We start from the raw sequence: 21,924 nt of genomic DNA on the forward strand, positions 1-21,924 counted from the left end.
AGGACTGTGTTCGGCTTAAAGGCTTTCACAAAACACCCATTCCTAATCCTTGCAAGCTCGAATTACTCGGAAAACTTGTTCCTCCGTGCAAGTTCCCCAACTCATGGACACGCAATTCTCTGGTGGCGGATTAACCGGAAGATAAGGACGGTCCGATTAGGCGTCTTTAGTGGGCATACGACGAAATCTCTCCGGCGAAAGCCTCAAGAGATTAGGCTGTTTTGATGAAGTCACTCGACGGCCGAAAGCCCGTCGTCATCGCGGGCTGGAGAAAGGAAAGCCATTACCGGACGTCGATTTCCGGGGAAGGAAAATCTTTCCTTTTTCCGCGAATCAATTCCTGGGCGTGCGGGAAATAAAGGAGCAGGGCGCTCATTGATCCACGATAAGATTAGCCTAGACATTGTGATGCCTTTACCGACGCCAATGGTTGGGAGGTCAAGACCACCGAGGAAACCGTTTTCCATGAGAAGTTTGTCGTGACCAACTCGTACGGGGTTGGCCTTTGCCTGTTGCCTACCTTCATTCTGATGATGGACGTAATTAACTGTATTGTTCGACCTCAGCGTAGTGTCCCCCACCCCCGGTTCTTTATGCTTTCAGCTGCAACTCGTGGTCCATGGAATCGGGTAAGGAAGATGATCACACGGGGGGTTCCGATAACTTTGTCAAGGAACGGTCTTCAAAACGGGTGCCTTTCGGTGGAAGCGCGAGTCGCGGATTGAACTTGAAGGCTGTCGGCGCTAATGAGGACGGGGCGACAATGGTCGACGGAATCTGAGCGAGAGGGCGAGAAAATAACAAGCGGCACGAGACGCCTGTGCTTTTTTTGTTAGGAAACTAACCACCATTAGCGTAAACGGTGTTGTAGTCTCCGTGAGGCAGCAGGTTCCTCAGATAGGGACTGGACTAGAAACGGGTGGACAATCTGAAGGGCCTAGAGAAGTAGAACCGGTTTCCTCCGCGGAGATGTGTGCGTCTCGGAGAAGATGGTTCACGCACCCAAAGTCACACACACACGCACAGAAGAGCTGCGGGAGTGTCGTGTGCCGACCTAGCTCAAGGAACTTCATTGACGTTTCGTGCTTCTTTGTGCCGGATCAGTGGGAAAAGTAAACAGAAACAATGTTGTAGCTCGATGGATGGTGGATGAGCGATGCGGACCGAATTCGGCCACTCAGACAATGTTGTTTGAACCTATTTAAAGGCTTAAGTTGTAATCTGGATTGCTCAGAACTTCTTTCGTCAGATGAAAAAGTCGTAAATAAAATAACAAGAAATGATTTAGAATGTTTTGGTACTTCCTTTATCAAAGATGAAATACTAAAAGCTGAAAGTAGAATTAGAAAACGGACAGAAAAATATCCAGTTTCTGGAAAATTCCTGAAAACTGCGGATATTGCGGCATACCCAAAACCCTGTAGTGACTCAAACCTGCGGGAAGTTTCGTTGTTGAAGATTTAACACGAAAAACCATTTAGCGCTTAATTTGCATCATCTCGTTGCGGAGACTTTTGTGGAACCGTAGCTGAAGCCGGGGAGGCCCAGAAGTCTAGCGATGTTCTGCCGTTGCAAAAATGCACCATGCATGAAACACCGCTGACATTGGAGCGGGAAATTTAAAACCTCCTCCTCAAAATAGCAGGAGGTAATGTAGGAAAATAAATAGGCCACACGTCGGCGAAATAGAACCTCGGGCGTGTGTGTAAGGGTTGCGGGAAGCGGGGTGGTGGCGTACAAATTGTGATGTTATGATTCCATTTGTGCATTTTTGTCGAAAAATTTCTTTCGGACTCGGCGTCCGGACGCCGTTTTCGGAAAAGCTCCCCCCCCACCACGCTTTCGGACTGCGGTTTTTCCGCTGGTGATGGTTTAATTTTCGTTTCTGCTTTTTCTGCAGCTGCAGCAAAAATTCATTTCGGTTAGAATTTTCAATTTTTCAGACAGCGCCGGTTAAGTGTTAAAAAAAACCTTCCCTCCCATGTGTTGGTTCGTTTTACGCTTCGTCGCAAAAAAGTGCAAACTTGAAAAGCGCGCAAGTGAAGGTCTCGACCGTTTTGTTGTTGTTGTTGTTGAAGTTTATTTACATTCCTGTTGGCAAGCCATTTTTAGCTTGTGGATTGTGTAACGTAGCGAGTCTAGGATGGCATTTGTTGCGATGTTTGTAGAATCAAATCCGTTATCAAAGAATTATAAAATATTTTTCAACTGTTCTGAAACATGTTGATAATTTCAATATTTTCAATTTGGCCTTAAGGAATGTTTCACGTCTTAAAAAACTTTGTAAATTAAATGTATTTAACATCGTGAAATTGGTACTAATAGTTCTACCAATTGAGGTCAGTGGAAGTGCAAAACCTTAATCACTCTTCGCTTCCGGAGTGAATTTGTTCTTCTGCCTTCGGCGGGCGTCTTAAAACGTAACCGCTTCTAAACTCACCGAACCAAAAGAAACATTGATAGCGAAAAGGACAATCCTGCCCGACGCCATTAACGTTTCGCCGTAATAGACTCTTCGGATCCTTTTTATTGTGGTTCAACTTTGGGGTATTTTCCCCACCCTTACACCTCGAGACCTTCTGCAAGCGGTGGTAGTTTTCTTGAGAGGGTGTAGAAACTTTTCACTCGCAAAAGTTGCTTCCAAACACCCGTTCGTGGTTGCTCGAGCTTATCAGTCGCATCGCTGAGGTCGGGTGTTGATGTCTCGGGTTGGTCCATTGCAATTTATTTCGGTTTAATTTTTATGTCGCTGTCGAAGTCGTTTGGGCATCTTCGTCGCGTTTTCTATGATCTTTAGTTCCTTCGATGCCGGCTCTAGTACAGTTCGTGCTTTTTATAGCTTCCGTTCGATAATGACAATAGTAACGCCGGTGGTCATTAAAGAGTATCTTAGAGCTAGAAACCAAGAGACAGAGCCTTATCGAAGCCAGACGGTCGCAAAGTAGTTATGCTTGTTTTTATGATGGCATAAGTTCCTCATGGAGAATGGTTTTCAGTTGAATTTACAAATTAGGAGCAGACATTTACAAATTATTCCATTGAAGAAGACTATAACATATTAAAAATTTAAAGTTTTTAAGTAAAATGAAAACATTTGTAGATACAACAAAATCACACAACAAAATGACAAAATCGACCAATAGAAGAAACAAATGAAATGTCAAAAAGAAACCATTCCATCTTTCGTTTGTGATTTTCCAGTTGAATTTTCAAATTAGGAGCAGACATTTAAAAATTATTCCATTCAAGAAGGCTATAAAATATTGAAAATATAAAGTATTTAAGTAAAATGAAAACATTTGTGGAAACAATATTCAATGTGACAAAATCGATCAATAGAAGAATCAAATGAAATGTCAAAAAGAAACCATTCCATCTTCCACTTGTGGTCTTATTGTCTTACACACATTCCGAATGTGGCACACGAACGGATCACGAAGTGAACGTTGTATCATAAATTTCCTTAATTTTCGCCAATATGCACCCCGCCCAGCGTTAAAATGTCGAATCAAAGTGGATCATTTCTTTGAACGTCCTTCGCCTTTCCTTTCCTTGTGTGTATGCGAATCCGTTGTTTGGTAGAATTATGTCGCGACGTTCAATATCGGGAACTTCAATAAAACCGGTGGTCGTTTATTCAAATTAGGTTTAGCAGTCAAAAAACTGAGCAGGCAAATATAGGGGGATTTTAAGTTTGTTTTTTTTTCTATATGTCCGCTAACTTTAAACTACCACAGCAGCCTGTTTTTACTCATTCCATGTTTCGTGTCTTGTTTTTCCTCTCGCAGATATTCCACCGGAGCGTCGAAGTAGGCAGCGAATGACGCAGCGAACGGGAAGTGGAGAGCAATAATAAAATGTTCATTTAAAACTCGCCAAATGCCAAAAAAGACGCCAACAAGATTCGCCGAAAAGCGCGTGACTGTGTTAGAGTGGCAATAGGCAACCGACCGACGGGAAAAAAAGGGAAAGGCTGAACGCAAGCACCTGCAGCGCGAGATACACGTCACTTTTATTTGTAAAAGGTAAGTCAAATGAGTTTCTTCTTGCGTTTGGAGGAAAAACAAATCTAAGAAGAGGGTCACCTCGAGATTGATCCTTTTGAGGTGCGATTTAAAAAGTGGGCGAATAAGCGAAAAGTGTGCTTGCGAGAAACTAGAACGTGCAAGAATCAGCTCACGGTTTGAAGACGGTTGGCCTCAATTCGGTAGAGATGCCGCAATCAACTTGATTTGATGGAAAAACGTACGAGCTGAAGGCGTTGGCCAAAAGGTACATCTGCACCGGGGCAGGAGGAGGCAATTTTATTACCCGGAGATTGGTAGATGAAGAAAACCGTTTCGAAGCGGGAAAATGTGGAGGAAAAGCTCATCTGTTGTAAACCCCGTGCTCTGTGCCCGGGAGTCATCCCATCTCATTACACCTGTTCAATTACTTTGTATTCGTCGGCCAGAAAGGCGCATTTTGGAGGCTTCCTCCTGATGATCTACGATTACATTGATGATTTTTTGGATGGCTATGTGTTTGTGTGTGTGTGTATGTGGAGTAGGCACCAGCACCTCGGCATCTCGCAGATGATAGGCGTCGTGTTCTTCGACGGATGTGGAACGGCTTCAAACGTATCCATTCCGGGCGATTCGTTCCACTCTCTCTGATCTCTCTGATTGACCGAGACCTAGACAACGTGTATCAGATCGCCGGGAGTCTGGGAGTTCAGGTTCCCTTGCACTCGCCGGCCCGGACCACGGGAAGACCCACTTTTTCGTGAAGACCGCAAAACGCACCACCGCGGGGCTAGAGCAGAGTTCCAGTGGCACACATTTAGAGGCCATTTCCTGGTACTTCCAGCACTATTTGTCTTCTTCTACACGCCATGTCTCTACGGGGGACCTTTTGGTGAGTTTGGTCGGAAGCTCTTCATGCTATTCTGAATGGGATAAATGGAAGGCCTACGGAAGATCTTTCGACTTCGAGGAATTAATTTGGTTAAGTACTCAAAACCTTTAAAGTAGTTTGTGATTTCGTTGGAGATTTGTTCGAACATCTTTTACATTCTTACAATTTGCATACGGTTCAAGGTCCTCCACAGTCACTGCTTTAGGACATTGATCAACATGATTGCGAAAACGAAGATTCCAACGTACCCTTCCAAGGAACTGTTCGTGTCGGTTTTTTGCTCCCATTTGGCCGGCCACGGATCCATAAAACACCACTTCGTGATGTTCCGCTTCCTAGAGATGGTGGATGGCAAAGGCACGATAGAGGAGTTCACGGTTGATCGATTGCCAGCTTTTAATCGGATGGCTTCAGTTCGCTTCACCTTGAACTTTTGCGGAGAGGTTCATAAGCACGGTGGATCAGTTCATCGCCCTGCCGGCAATTTGTAGCATCCAGTACGAATTACACTCCACGGTAAGGTATTTTGATGGTGGCTTTGCGTTCTGTAGTGGAAATGGTTTCCGTAAATCACCGCAATTCACGGGACTATCAAGATTTTTTGACAATTTCTTACGGATAAAATCGCCCATTATAAGTTCCAACGATTTCATACTTCCATCAGGCTCGTCCTAGTCTTTGGTGTTGAAGAAACTTTCGCTAGCTGTTGTGGTGATAAACCATTCCGGCACGACCGGGCCCACATCGGGAACAGGTTTGCGGTCGCGAGAAATAGGACCACTTTAAGTCCGCAATTTGATTGCTTTTGCTATCGGAGTTCGCTCGCCGACGTCGACGATTGATGCGTCGTGCAAGAGATTGGATGATACCATCAGACGACGTCTTCAGCTGGTGTTGGGAAAGCCTTAAGAGGACTCGTTTTGTGTGTCGACGAACCGGATCGGGCTGCAGCGTTTGGTATGTGCAGCGTTGAAGGGTTTCTTTAATTATGCCCGTGGCAAGATGATCCGACGTTGGCAGATAGGGACCAACCAACAACTTCCGCTGGAGGTGTGCCAATGTCGAGGAGTGGTCTTTGTGGTTGGTTCTAGCGTTACCAACGGGTTGGAGATATAGGAACTGGAACTGGGTATTTGCTGGGTAAGTCTTGAACCCGGGAAGTCATGATAGGCTCGAAGCGATCGCTGTCTATGAAGACCACATGTAAACGGATAAGCGAATGTATTCGCTCCGTGCAGCGATGGATGGTCTAGGCCGTGGGCAACTTTCGTTAATATACCAGTTTTCTTTCTCTTCCACCACTCCCAAGCTGCTAGATCACGACGGAAAGGCCAAACCGGTGCGCGATCGCTACACCGGTTCTTCGCCCGGCTTTGGTGAGGAAGATGTTAGCGTCCAATATATCCCGTTGTTGCTGCTGGCCTTTCCACGCCCCGCCGTCGTGCGCTGGCCTGGTTTGATGTGTGTGTTTTTCAGGTTGGCCAGCACAAAGCATACCGAGTTGATGCTTTTTCTGGTTCGGATCGAAGACGCCACCGTAGGAGACGTGAACGTCTTCTGGTGTGTCAAAATCCTGTGTGTCAGTGAATCATCTCTGGTCCGGCCGTACCGGTGTCCTAAATTTTTTTTCCTGCTTGTTCTTCATCCCCAAATCGGGTCCAATTTCTTCCTCTCCTGCCAAGCGCCACACCAAAGTGTACATCATAATTTGTTAATCGATAACCACCGTGCTCAGGCCTAGGGGTGAAAGCTGAGCCACGGCGCACTGCTAGGGTTTCCCACAGGTCCGTGAGGTCACGGTCGCCCGAGGGAAGGTACGGTACAATTTGTAGTGTACTAGACCGAGTGCACTTACGCCCATCCGTTTGACGCGCTTGGGTTGATAGTTTGGAGTTTTTGGGAACGAATGAACTGAAGTACTTTCAGATAGGTTTGTTTAGGGGAAAAAGAAATAGCAGAGATAAGGGATACCGTTTCAGCAGTCGTTAAAATTTTAACAGCCGATTAATAGGCTTCCAAACAGCAACACGATAGTGTGTGTGTGTGTGTTGTGTCAGCAAGAAAAGTCCGCTCTTCGGTAGGCCTTCGGTTGGCCTAAATTCGTATGTGGATCACATCAGCCATCGACGACGGAGATAGAGACGCGCAGAAGAAGGAGATGCGTAATAAAAAGCAACATAACACAGCTTGGCTGCGAATAAAATAAAATGTATTAAGAAAAGCGAGATAGAGAGAACAAATAAAACAAAAAACCGCAAGCTTTTGTGGGATATCGCGTTCGGAACGTTTTCTCCGCCCGCTCCGAGAGTCGGTAAATTTGATTTTAAAATGAGATGACTTCGTCACGGTCTATGGCCGGAATGGGTGTTGGGGTGTAGAACCCCATCTGGACCAATTTTACCCTCCCAAGGTGGTGGGAGTTTGATCGGCCACCATCTCATGTCGGACCATCCTATGGCACCGGGTGATATAAAACCCAAAGCTTCGTGTCGTGTTCCGCAGATGATGCGATTGAAAGTGAAGCGCGCCATTTTGTCGATCCTCCTCATGTTCCCACCAGGTTCTAGGTTTTCCCGCCAGGATCAGGGAACCACGATACGGTGGGGCAGGTTGTAAAAGTTCAACCACCATCCGCCATCGTGCACGATTTTAATCGGAAAGGACGTCCGAACATATGCTCCATAAAATGCCGTAACAATTGGCCCACAAAAGCCGCACAATGCTAAGCGGGCTTCGGTTGTGGGAACAAATTGGGTTCCCGTGCGTTGTCCATCGTAAAAAAAAACGGAAATAAACCGAACAAAAGGGATACTGATATGAACTGCTTTGCGCTTCTCGGTTTACGTACTTTCGGACGCGCGCCGGTGAAGGCTGTGATAAATTTAATCGGAGTGATATGTGTAGGGTTGGGAGGTTTTTTGAAAAGAGAACAAAGAAAGGATTTTATGCTATCGATAGGAGCGCGTAAAAGTAGATCACTCAAAAAAGGCATCCTAAGTGTTGGAATGCTTAGAGGATGTGTCGGAGCCTTTATGTAGATTATTTTCGGATATTATAAAGAAGGTCGCTTATTATTTTAAGCGTTTAGAAAGGATTATTTATTATGACAGCCAACATATTTTTGTTTGAACACTACCCTCGTATTTGAGATCCACAACTAATGATATTTTCCATGCTTTGCTTTTTTAAATAGTTCTTTTTGTGTAGTGATTTGATTCATTCTTGTTTTCTTGTAACTAATTTTATATTCTGTGGTTCCATTTCTGCTATAACCCTATGATGATAATCTGATAATTAATGATAAATTCACCTTTAGTTGCTTCGAACTTGTTTCTGATTCACCATTTAAACGACTTGATATACATTCTGATGTGATTCGCTTTCTGTTGCTCATTGTGGATTTAAAAAGTTAAATTTAAAATTGTTTGCTCATTATTTTATAATCATGAATGCAAGTTAAAAACAACCTTTTAACGTGTAGGCAGTCTAACAAATTATAGAAAAGAGTAATACAATACAATATAATAATACAGAAACATGCCCTTGCATAACATCTACACTACTTTATAAAAGTAGAACCGCGTATATGAACGGTTAAATATCAATACTAAGATGCTAAACATTTTACTGAATAAAATGAAAAAGCGACAACCTTTGAAGATAGCATTTATAAATGAACTTCCAAAAGTAACTGAGTTATAATTTTATGTTGTAAATGTTGGAATTAATTTTTATCCAAGAAAAAGAATTGGGAACAATGATCGTTTTCTTGAATACTTTCGAATTCTGTTTTCATTTATTAAAAAAGTAATCCTGTTTGAGCGGGTGAGATGATCAGGAATTTGTCAGGAAGGAAAAGAGAAAAAGACAAAAATCAAAAACGCTAAATCACTAAATGATGGTAACTCAAATTAACTGCACCACTAAAACTGGATTCTATTTTGCACGCTCGAAAGCTTCCACCGTTAAAATCAACACCGTTTTTCACCAAAGTCGGTATCTCGTCGCTTCCCAGCTCGTCGAGGGAAACCCCTTTTTTCAAACGGAATTCTTTTGTTGAATAATTTACGACAAACATTAACTCCCAAACACCAAACAACTCCTCTTAAAGAAAGCTCACGCGGACCGTGCGGAAGACGGAGCAAAAAGTACCCGAACAGGTTTTTTTGGGTGCAACGAAAAAGTTCGATGCGTTTAACCGATCGGTTGCGAAACGACACAACTCTTCCGTAAAAAAATGGCGAAAAGAACACCAGAATGAGACAAAAAATCAGCTTAAAACTTCCCAACCACCGTCCGAGAACAAGCGACCCGTGAAACATTCACTTCCCGTTAGGAGGAAGAAAGTTTGTTCTTCTCCCGAGTCCCGGTCGGGTCCTTTTCCCGTGGGCGCGCGCGTTTTTGGAAGTTTGTGCCAGCACCAAAAGAAAAAAGCTAAAACGCTAAGAAATACGGCAACGCACAGCTTCAAATACTGTTAAATGGTTAAATTATAGGCCGCAAAACCACTTCGGCCTCGAAAATTTGCATGACGGGGCGAGCGAAACATGAGGGTGGGTGCGTTCGTGAGGGTGAGAGGGAAGGGAGTTTTATTGTATGTTTTATGTCTAATGAACACTTCTCGCAAATTATGATCTTTGCATATTTATGGCCGCTTTCCCACGGGACGGTGTTTTGGAGTATCTCCAGTATTTTTTTTCCAGTTTGTTTGACTGAGTTGATGGAGAAAGTTGTTCTCTTCTGGTGAATTTTTCCGGAGTCGAGTTCTTGTCGTGAACATCAGCAGTTAGCAGGAGCTAATTTCCGAGCATGAAAGAGGAAGAAACCCTCTCTCTCCCTCTCTCTCTGTCTCTTGGGTGGAGGAATATGAATATCTTCAAAACCGGTCACGGTCACGAACTTCACCGAAGAGGTTTCAAAGATCGAGGAGGTTCTTCAGAGATTCGTAGCCACGCTTTGCAATCGTGCCAGTCTTCCAACTTCCAGAACCGTTCGGGGAACGGGTTTGGTGCTGATGATAATGAACCGATGGGACGCATGGAAACCCGCGGAAGGGGTCCGCAATCTGGCGGTGGCGGGTCGATGCATATCCCGTTTATTTCTTTTCCCTCCACCGTTCCCTGTTGCAACCGGTTGCAGCAACCGCCCCGAGTCAATCGAGTGCATTGACCTTTTCGATGCGTTTCGAATCAACACACGGCAGTCGAGCACAGGCTTTCTCGTTCCTTCCTGGTTTCCCAGACATCGGACTCCAGTCCTCTCAAGTGGTTGACGGAAGAGAGAGAGGGTCCGGGGAAGATGGTAGCCTTGGATGCATCATACATAAACAAACAGGGTGGGCTGGAAAAGAAAAGACGGCGACGGCGACGACGACGACGACGACGATTCAAATTGCATGAAAAAACAGTTAGAGCGCCCGTAGAACGCGCGCGGTCGCTATGTTGGGTCGTCGACGCTGCATCGCAGAACACGATAAACATATCAACAGCCCCCTACCCGCTACCCGCTACCGACCCACCGGCCTGTTATTCAAATAGCCCGGGGACGATGCCGACCACTACGGAGCAGCAGCGAGTGAGTGGAGTGTCGATAAGAAGGCTACGACAGCTAACGAGCTAACAACCCCATTCCAATTTGTTCCTAGACACAACACAACACACCGTAATGGTGGAAAGGGGAGGAGACAGAAATCACCTAAATAATTCTCTTTGTGCTAGCGAAACTGGATATCGAAAAAGTACCGTAAACTATTTTTACAAAAAATTATAAGTCTCTTGAGCCGGGGAATAAATGTCGGTAATTTGAGTTTGATTAAACTTGTACTAAGTAAGGTAATGTGAGGTAATATGCCCCCTTGAGCGGAGAACTTTTGTTTCTTTTATTTTCTTCTTCTATCAATGCATGAAACATAATCCAAAGCTTCACATATAAATTATTTACCTTCTTTTTCACTACAAAAAAATAATAAAATGATATTAACACTCTTAGGTTGTTATTAATACGAAGATTTTTTTGCCTTTTTTATTTTTGCTACGCGTAATGTAAAATTGTAGGGAAAAAGGTCAAAATTGGGAAGAACGCTTGTTAATAAATATTTAATAAGAGCTATTCTTCGAGACTTTTAGGTTTTGAGCTACATATTAAAGATATGTAAATCGAGTATCTCAATTTTAAAAATATTTAAATAAAAATTTGTGGTATCAATTTCACTTAATTTATTTCTATATGGAACATCGATAATTAATCATGTTTGCGCAGCGGATGCAGACTACATACAACCTTGAGTTAATTTAGCTGGAACTTGGGTATCTTGAGTGTTTTGCTAAACATTTACAGCAGTTCATTTTACCCCATCTCATATTAACTCCTGCTGAGGTTGTATTTGCCTCTATTCTGTTCAGTCTTCGTGAAATAACATATGGCCTTGATGGATGTCTGCTTGTTTGCAATATTTTATTTTATCATTTGTTGTTGCTTAGGCTGTATTAGACATTCTTAGAAACATATGGTATTACTTCGCTTTGTTTTAAATGGCTTAATTCGGTTAAAGAAGGTTCGGTACATTTTACTCCCCTACTCCGGGGCATCTTGCCGCATTTTCCACTATAATATAAAACTGGTACTGAATGTTTAAAAGCATAGATTGGAAAGGATGTATATTGAATAACTTGTGTATTTTTTTATTGAACTTTGAAACGTGAAGTAGCGAACATTTTACATAAATTCTTTTTATACTTCTTGTGATTAAATTAAAAAAAAAAAGATTTTAAAAATGTAGTGATTTGTTGTTATGTAGCCTCTGGTTTTGAAAAAAAGTTAACAGGTATCTGTTAATTGATAAAATAAATGAAGAATTGCGGATCAAGTTGTCGAATTCTAGAGAGATGAAATCTTGTTTAAAGCTGACTATCACTAACCGGCACATTGGAATTACATAACTTCTGTTGAAACACGTTCCTTCTGGTTCAGAAAGCTTTTCGCATTCTTCCAATCTTCTCAGACCTGATGCAACGTGGCACATAAGAAGCTTTGTGGCGATGGCTGTAATCTAATCGGTTACATAACGTCATTATGACGGCTTTTGCTCGAAAAACAGTTCGAGCAAACCGCAGCAGCTTTTGGCCGGTTCGCCTAACGAGTGAACTTTTCACTCCATCGCCAGCCGGTTATCTTTTCCGTGGCCCGAAAGTAATCTCCACCGCACCGAAGGGTAGAAGGTGCATAATTGCCACGGGTTTACGTTTGTTTTGCGGGTTTTGCCAGTTTGTTAGGGATGCAAATTCATACGCCCTCCTTCCTTTTTCTTCTGCTCATTTGCATCGCTTTGCGGATGCACGGGCTTTTGCCCGAAGATTTGTCGCCGATGGCATTGGGGAGATAACTTTCTTCCAGCGTGCCGGAGGGGCCCGTTTTCGGTTTCAAGAAGGGGGCCGGGTATGAGGTTTCGCACACGTGCGCCGGTAGATGGTTTCTAATTGGCCACCGATTATGCTGTTTTAGGCTTGACCGAAGGCTTGTGCGTGCGTGCTTTAGGTTTTTGCGCAGCACGACCCACTTTACTATGCCCTCATCCTCCCCGCGAAGGAGGAGCCGACCATGACATGTTGTTCAACATATATCGTTACCTGTGTTGCATTTTTCCGGCGAGTAATTGTGTAGGATGATCTCCGTGGTGACCCTTCCAAGCGCGGAAGGTACATACTTCTGAGGCCAAGCTGTTTCTTTCGGACGTGCCAGAAAATTGCCCTCCCTAACGGTGCCCTCCGTGTTGCCCCGCGCTTCTGTCTATAATTCCACTTAATGACACGCGCTGCAACAATTAGCCTTTCGGGTCTGCGTTTTGCCTTAAATGTGCAGAAGCCGTTGGTTTTGTTCCGTCTTCGCGTGCGTCTTATTCTGAGCGGCCTCAGAGTGCTCGAGTCATTTGTTTCCTATTTGGAACGAGGAATTTTTCTTTTTCCTTCCTAGCATGAACTCGTAAATCTGACATGCACGTGTGGCTGTCAAAGGGTCGAATAATCAAAAATGACGACGAGCGAAGTAAAACATTCACTCACAGGAAGCGGCACTTCGAAAGATTGTGTTTAATAATTTGTACTAAATCGATTTGACATACTGCCGTTGGTAAAAAACTGCATTGATGACGGTCTGCCGTTTAATGTTTTCCATTACCCCCCCGACGACCCGCATTTCAGTCATTATCCGTGAGTGTATTCTTGGGAAATACACCCCCCCTGTTTCCCGGGGCTTCCCGGGTTTGACCCAAATTTCCATCCCCTCCGAAACACTCGATTAACGCCCGAACGTCCGATGCAAACGATGATTGAGGGGCGTACGCTGGGCGCCTCCATCAACCCATCATATTGATTTCCGCTTCCAGTCGGAGACACACGATGTACATCAAACTATCATTCTACTGGCGGAGTGGCCCCAAAAAGAGAGAAAGAAGAGCTGATTAGAGGGTACTGGGAGTTTATGCTAAGCAGCACATAATACACACCAGTATGCAGGGGACCGGGGGGGGACCTACGAGGGGGTTAAGCATCGGTTGTCGGACAACCTCTTTCACGGTTGGTCATTAAAGATCGATCAGGCACGTTTTGGATGCCCCCGCAAAGCTCCCTGTTGCTATCTGCGTGTTCCCCGGACGCAACAGTTCTGCTCCGGTTTCGTTCTCCGAAAAAGGGCGCAAAATGGTTTGCTTTCCTAACTACAGATCAGATAGTCGGTCTGTTTTTTTTTGTTCGTTCCATCGTGTGTGAATGGTCAATCACAAATGACAGTGAATTACCGCCCCATTTGCTTGTTCTAGGAATGCTTCGGCTAGTATGATTTAATCGGCAAATGATGATACCTTTCCCATTTGACAGTTGACTTTACTTTTCCCACCGAGACATGGCTTGGTACGTGTTCGATAACGATGCGTTCTTAATTTAGTTCAGTAAAGCGAGAGACTCGAACGAAAAAAAATGTCTGCGTATACCCGTATTTTCTTTGGAAAATGAAAATAAGAAGAGCCATTCCATAGCATTGACTTAAATTTTTATATATTCTCGAAAGAAGGAGATGTGCTTTTAAAGGGAGGAAATTTTTCTCAACATGCTAATATAACATAGAATACAATAAAAAAACATAATAAAAAATTGGAGAAAAAGAGAATATAACAAATCCAAACAAAATCAAACAAACTATGATATTACAACTCAAAAATAGAATGAAATGAAATAAAAATAACTAACAATTTTAGAAGAGTTTATAATGTAAATTAGAGGAAAGATTAGAGAGAAGTGAGAGAGGAAAGATATAGCAAAAACGAAAAAAGAAGTGGATAGGTAAAACAAATAATAGGTAAAAAGTATTACGGACGTTTATTAGGAAAAGTAATAGAACTATATGAAATAAAAACAAAAAAGGTTTTCTATTGCTTTACAAGTATTAGACTGATTCTTTTCTCTGCATTATGGAGAAGCTTGTTGAAGGTCGAAAGGAGAGTGGATTCACCTGACCAAACAAAGCATACTCTCGCAGAAATATGAGTGCAAGAAGAAGCTGACAACACTCGTGACATGTTTTACTGCAAAGCCCCTTAGCAACACGAACGGGTTTTTCAGGTTCTCTGGAATAAACTGGAGGAGGTAACTATAGGTTCAGGATTGTGAACTTGTAGCAGTTCTTCTCCTTTTTGATGCTTATCAGTAGAAGCTGGGGTTTTATTTTTCTAAATGGTTCCGTAATATTTTCTTTATGTTTTGTTTAAACTAATTAACCAAACCTGTTGTTGGGTCACTTCCACTTTAGTTTCTTTTATTTTATGTTAAGGTTAGCTTTTGCATTCTTGCCAAGAAACGGCTTACGGAAACTAGAAACTAGGTCTAGACAGTGTGTCCTTCGCCAAGGTACGCACGCACAACCGGACCTTGACTTACAGCCCACCGCCTCGCGCGTTCTGCGGTCAGTGATCTCCGCGATCGTGCGATTTCCATTTGGTTTGGTTGTTTAGTTTTTTTGTTGTTATCGTTCCTACTTAGTCACATTTTTCCTAGCGCGTTGTTCAAACCACCAAGTGTTGCCGACTACGCTAAACGGTTCGTTGGCAGGCCGGGAAGGCCGGGGCGCAAGTCGCTAGACACCGGCACTGACCAGCCCTACCGTTTTGTTTCTCTCTCCCTCTTCTTCTCCCCCCCTTCTCCAGCCAGCGTTTTCTAACAAGTCGCGCCCCTGACTTTCGCCTTCACACGAATGACGGGCGCGTTGAGTTTCTCGTGCCGGGCGCGATGTTTGACGTGTTGGGAAATTCGATCACCGACCGACCGAACGGTGGCGGCTTGTTGGTTTTGTATATTTGTGTGTTTTTCCTTCTCCCCATCCCTTTGCTTGTGGGTGCGTGTTTTCCGTGGCATCGCTGTGCAGTGAATTTTTGAAGACCAAAAAAAAAGGCGAAGTGTTTCAAACTACAAATCGATCATATTTGTTCGTTCGGGCGTAAGCATGTTGTTTGGCTTGAAAATCACGCCACTCGGAGGGCGCACTAAACTGTAAAACAAATATTTGCAATAATCCTGCGGTAATGCAGGTCAGGGTTCCGGCAGCGCCGTTGTCCTAAGCACCGTTTGTAGGGGCTGCTCGTTGAATGAACCAAGCGCAAAATAGAGAGTGAAACATTGAACGCGCCCCGTTGTGCGGTTTAAGTCACTGCAAACAGCTGTTTGGTTGCTTGTTCGAAAGGTAAATAGAGATAGAAATGGAGTCAATGGATCACAGGAGGGAATTGGATATTTGGAAAGTATCCACTACACCTCGAGCTCACTTAATCATATCCCTACCGCTAAGTACAGGGGTTCGCTCGCCGTGCAGATTAATCGATCATGAACATTGCCCCCGTCGTCGGGCAGCAAGTTTTCATCGACTTAACACCAGCCATGCAGAAGAAACAGAAGGTGCATCGAGCACTCAAACCCCTAAGCTTGTTGAAAGCTTATATAGTTCAGTCCTCCAGAGCCAATGGTTAAACATTTAATTATTTATTTGCTTTTCAATGCACTCAGAAGGAAAAGAAAAAAGGTATCCGAAGGTTTCCTGTTGCAGCTCTGATCAATTATGTCCCTCATTTTTCCCCCCGATGATGAGATTGGGTACTAATAGGGGAACCGGGGGCTCAAAGTGAACCGCATCGTCATCGGACTCCATCCCGCATCACAATCATAACAATAATGATCATAATCATCGAAGTGCGTGGTTCGGAACATCAAATTAATGCCCGGACGAGCACAACACAGCACGACCGGTTAACTATAGTGGCTTGTGGATTCGGGCTCAGACGGACATTATGCTGACTCTGGCTTTGACTAATGAGGTCTCCGCCGGGAGTTCTCTCGTAAGATCACCGGGCAGATCGTGCCGGTACGGTACAGGTATGCATTATTTCATCAAGCTTGGCTGCGTTTGCTTTTTTGGTGTCGTCGTCGCACTCGCTCGTCGATCGTTGATGGTTATGGGGTGCGTTTTGTTAAAATGTGACGAGTGATTTAAATCTACGAATCGTGATGGATGAGGAATTCTACAGCAGGGAAGTCTTTGTAGGAATGGGTTTAAAATATGGTATTTAAACTAAAGCAGATGATCTTTTTGTGGTGTTTGTTCATTATTTTTGATGACTCATCCTTAACGGGTTGCAAAACTGTGGTAGTTACATTTAAACATGATTCGGTAGAAAGCGTTTGGTACAATACGACTAACTTTTTTGAAAACAGTGTGTCAATTATGTAATGTTAGAGTCAGTATGTTAACATTGACATTTTGGATATCAGAGTATGTTCTATCGCGAGCTTCCTCGGTTAATTTTGTCAACCATCTTTTAGAAAACAAGTTGTTAATAAAAAGGTTAGCAATTGAAGCCTGTTAGACAAAACAAATGTCATAATACCAAAATTACTAAGCACACAACAAAAAATAGACGTACATCTAAGAAGAATATAAAAAATAGAATAGAAAATAGAAAATAAAAGGAAGCAAGCAACTGTTTGCCTAGGAGTTACTTTTTTCATCGAATCTTTTATTGTCTGAAGTACCTCAATTTTCATCTCATGTGTTTATTTCAAATCTTTGTGGGTTTTTTGTATCCTTTTAATCAGAATATTTTATTGTTCAATGTATTTATTTATATATATCTTTAATACGTTGAGTACCACGTCACCCAAAAGTGGGTGACATCAGCAACTAGTTCTAGAAAGTTGGTGACCCATAAATAAATGAAAAATCAACATGAAAACTATAGTAATATTAAAAATAAGTTATTTGGGAGGCCAAGTCATTGCTTGGCCTTCGAAAACCATCGGTTTAACTAATGTAACAAACAAAATATATTAAAAAAAGATTGTAATAAAAACGCTTGGTACTCAACGCGTTAATTTAAAAAGTGTTACACACAGATCTATTGAAAGATCAACACAATTTCTTCAAGCGCTCAAATAGAACTAGCGCAGACCGGTTTTAGTAAAAGTCATTTCATGTTGTTAGAAAAAGAAAGAAACCGACGCCTTAACACTTCTATTAATTACCCCCTTTTACCATGTGTTTACGTTTCCCGCCGTTCTGTTTCCCCCCCGCTTTGGTCGTTCTGTTTTATTTTCTCGTTTTACCTCTCGCAACTCCCGTAGCCGGACGCGCTTCCGCTTGTGCGCCGGGGAAGATCGGGAAATTCATGCGCGCCCTGGCTGCAACCTTCTCTTACGCACTTCATCCGTGTTCCGTGGGCCATGTAGACTTGTCTGTTGCTCGCTCGCTACAAGCTAATTAACGCACCTCAAGAGAGGTAAAAAGTCTAGTGCCAGAAACGACGGCGTATTGTGATTTGTTTTATTTTCCGTTGATGCGATGAGATCGAAAGCCTATCCAGGTACGGCCGGAGAAGTTTTTCCGGATCGGAGCGAAGCAGATTTTCCCTGCAATCCCGTGCGGTGCCTTCCGAAATGTGTGTTATTAGCTGAAACGCTTCAAGCGCATGTAAATCAGGAAGGGAAATGTGTGTAAATAAAACCCTGAATCTATCTCTTTCGTTTTTTTCTCTCTGGAGTTTGTGCTTCTTTAGCTCTTATGGTTTTCTTCGCGCTAAAGATCTGAGAAAGTTCGAGTTTAATCGATCGCACATTCCCACCGGTTTCGGTGCGGTTGTTGAACGTTTGTGAATCAGTTTTGCCGCATCAAACCTTTCAAGTACGATGACTCGCTAGTGAGAGGATTTAATTTGTATAATTGCATTTTTCCCACAAAAAGAAATCAGTTGATAAACACAGGGTTTAGATTTTGAATACTTACTTACTCGTTACTAGTTTGTCGAGTTGTGTTTGTCATGGTTGTTCGTATAAAATCACTTTGATTTCTGTGTTTAATGACATCATCTGGATATTTTCCGTCAATTACACTCATCTGGGCATTATGTTTAGAGATCGTCGCTTCCAACAACACTAACCATCAGCTTAACATAAATATTATGAAGTTAATTGAATATGTACACTCGAGCGTACACCCACCCTGGCTCGTTTTACCTCATCCCGCAGCTCCGAAACATCGTCGATAGGTTTCGTTTTAACGGTTCAATCCACTCGATTGCGCTTTCAACGAACACGAACACAATTTTTGGCACCTTCCGAAAAACATAACCAGGAGCCCACGTTGAGCATTTTTCACCACGGACGATTTGTGCGGTGAGATAAGATGATCCGCTTCGGCCGCGGTGTGTTGCTGATGGTGTTGATGATGATGAAGATGGTGTTGCCGATGCTCGTGGAAATTGTTAATGGAAATAGCCTTTCCACCGGCAAATCGTCCGTGCCGGTGTAGCTTGTGCTGTGTTGTTTTTTCTTTTCGTTCGTTGTAACTTTCGTTTTCTTGTTAGAACACGCAACGGCCGGTGGAGGGGTTTTCGTGTTATCTTATGTTTATTTTTCCAACTGCCTGAAGATAAACAGTTTCCCAGCACGTGGTGCACCCGGGCGGAGGGGGGGGGTTTTCTGTTTGAATTTGTCGTCATGTAGCGAAGAGTGTGTTCTAGCCACGTTTACCAACATCGTGCATCTCTTCGTCGAGTGTACGACGCACTTCGATCGACGCACTCGACCAAAACGTCACGTTTGCTGAAACGGGAAAGAACGAAAAGGGAAAAGGGTTGTGATCGGAGCCCAAAACAAAAAGGAAGAGGTTGGGAGGAGTGAAAAAAAACGGGAAGAAACAGACACACTCCGAGCCTAAATTCGAGGGCCGTACGTGAGCGTGAATAATCAGTGTCCGCTATCGGGTGCTTAAAAAAGTGCTTGCGTTCATAATTCTGCTGCTGAAGTGGCGATGTTTGTTTGTTGCACGGTCCGTTAACAAGTTTGCAAACCTGTGTTTCTCCCTTTAAGGGGCAAGTTAAATGTTTCCTTCGACATGTTATTGCAACAAATTAGCTTTGCTTCCACTGATGTAATGGTTTGTTGTACATGTTGATTTACTATATTTAAAAAAACACTCAGTTTGTACTTTGAATTTTATTATTCACCTTTTTACCTTGTGTTGTTTCTTTTATTTATATTCTATTTCATTTAGCAATTCATTTGCGATTTTTGAAATGTGGTCTTTAATCTTTTTTTTTTCTTTTTGTTTAATATGATTTCATGGTTTTAATTTTTTCGCCCTACCGTTAGTGCTGTTATTAGCTTCTTTTACTAATCAGGCGTTAATAACGCATTCCCAGCTGGTGAATAATGATAAAATTTTATATAATTTTATAACGCAACCAAAACCCAGCGGTGAAGGTGTCAAATCGGACTAGCTTAATTACATTGATAGCTGACTTTTACGATTCGTGACCACCACACTTGGAAGTGTGTGGTAAAACAATAAAGCAACCCAACAAAAAAAAAAAAGATCCCTAAAAGCGCGCATCTTCTAATCCTATCAGTCGGGAGGTGTGCGTCAGAAAATAAAGCATTAGACAACACCCTCTTGGGAACGGACGGAGTGGATCGCGTGCGTTTTCCCCCCCCTCTTGTCTTTCGCGTCATGTTTTTATTGCACATGTTTTCGTTGCTTCTCAAGATGTTTATGGGCGGCTGGCCGGAATTGCTTTTGCCGGCGACGAACGAAATTATGCAACAAATTTCACAGGGAACCAGCATCACTTTCTTCACCCTCGACCGTTGGAGTAAGGGTGGCATTTTACTACCGCGTGACAAAACCACCCCCACACCTTCACTCTCTCTCTCTCTACGCTAATGACTAATCACGGGGCGTTAAAAGTCAGCCTCCGACTCCGAGGAGCGATAGAAAAGAAATTAGTCGCAAAAAGTGCGCACGTGATTGAGGGGCCGTTTTTGGAAGCTACCGTGGCGCTGGCTCTCGTGTCTGTTACTTTCTTCGCTACCCGCTTGTTTATCCCATGTTGTCATACACACACCTCCACCTTTTGTGATCTGCAAAAGGGGGTTTTTCGCCTTCTTCTTCTCCGCAGCACATGAAATCCAAACTCCTTCAACCTCTTCTACCTGCTGAAGCTTGTTACGATGTATTAGCATAAGCCGTGTGTTAAATATCATCATCGTACATTTACATAAAACCCGGTCGGTTGTTACCTCACCCACCACGGTGTCGTCTAGCCACTCGCCGTTCTTCTTTCCTCACTCGAGCGCGAACAATCAACGGTAGAGGAGGAAAGAAAAAAGCGGGAATGTTTTCGTTGTTTAGCAACACGTCTGCTACGGTGTTGTTGTGGGAGTATGGCTCTAGAAGAAGTGGGATTAAACTGGAGAGGACCATCGTAACACCAGAAGGTACCATTTTTCATAATTAAAAAGGTCTCTCGGTGCATATTTTGTAACTATCATATCTCTCTAGTTGCTTCCATATGAAATGGAAGGTGGTTAAAAACAATTGTTTGTTGTGGAATTTTGTTGTTTAAACTACATCTGCAGTTGAAGGATGAAGAAAACATTATGTTTACAAGTTTTTGGTATAATTTTATATGTAATTATAAAATCTAATTGTTTTCAATTGACAAACAATGTGGAAACATTTTACCGTTTGGATTTGTTTGATGAAATCTCTCCAATGTTTCATGTTTAGTTAATCTTGGACACTTCCGTGTTTCGATCGATCCTCTTCCTAAACGCATTGTTCACGTTTCGCATCCAATATCCTTCCTTCCTGTCCCCGTTGCTCCCCACGGATTTAAGCTTCATTAAAGTGGTTCTCCGAAGGAGCGCTGAAAATAGCTTTCGCTTTCCGTCTTTCGACCTAGTTCAACAGCCCTTGGGTGTAACTTCACTCGCATGTTGCTTGGAATTCACGTGTTTGGGTACCCTGCCTTTGCCTTTGGGTGTTACGTTTTTTTTTTTACTTCTTTTGATTTCTTTCGATTTCCTATGCGCGCCATACTCCCGCCGTGTGGTGAACGATGGAATTAATCTTCACGCAGCTCGATGTTTCTCCCCTTTCTTTCCACTTCACACCGGTTCGACGCGTTGATCGGTTTGCCATTTTTAATGCGGCCATCAATTTAATGCAAAGAAAACGGAAAAGATTTGTGCCCATCAGACCAACCAGACCGGGTGGTGTGCGGGGGGGTTCGTTGTCTAGACTACGTCGTTTGTTGTTTTATCTATCCGGCTTCCCGATGTCCAGCTGTGTGTCCCTTTTTTCCTGCGTTTCCAACGAGCAAAACCTTGTTTGCATATCCGTTGCGGTATGTTTGCTGTTTTGTTGGTGTTTTGTTCATTTCGTCACCTTAATTTCCGATCCGATTTTCTTCCGTGTCTCGTGGTGGTGAATCGTTTATTCATCCTCTTTTTTTTATCCTCTTACGTTTCTTGCGGGAACATTTTTAGAAAAAAAACCGGAGGCATTAAAAATAATAATGGTTAAAAAGGTGAAATAAAACGAACCGCCTAACGAAGCCTGCTCTAACGAGATTGATTTTCCGTGTCCACCCTTGGGTTGGTGACACCCTGTTTTACGTTTCCCCTGTCGGAAATATTTTTTTTTCACGATTCATTT

The 21,924-nt window shown here is 43.1% G+C and overlaps 1 protein-coding gene across 1 annotated transcript in view; it reads left to right on the forward strand.

Moving 5' to 3' along the window:
* Positions 1–21,924, forward strand: part of LOC131287880 (putative polypeptide N-acetylgalactosaminyltransferase 9) — a 79,009-nt gene that overhangs the window by 32,527 nt on the left and 24,558 nt on the right. The window contains exon 2 of the mRNA XM_058316968.1: positions 3,789–4,025. The gene's annotated coding sequence lies outside the window, so the exon portion shown is untranslated. The remainder of the gene's footprint in view (positions 1–3,788; positions 4,026–21,924) is intronic.

This window comes from Anopheles ziemanni, chromosome 3 (genome assembly GCF_943734765.1).
Source record: "Anopheles ziemanni chromosome 3, idAnoZiCoDA_A2_x.2, whole genome shotgun sequence".
NCBI classification, from domain to species: Eukaryota; Metazoa; Arthropoda; class Insecta; order Diptera; family Culicidae; genus Anopheles; species Anopheles ziemanni.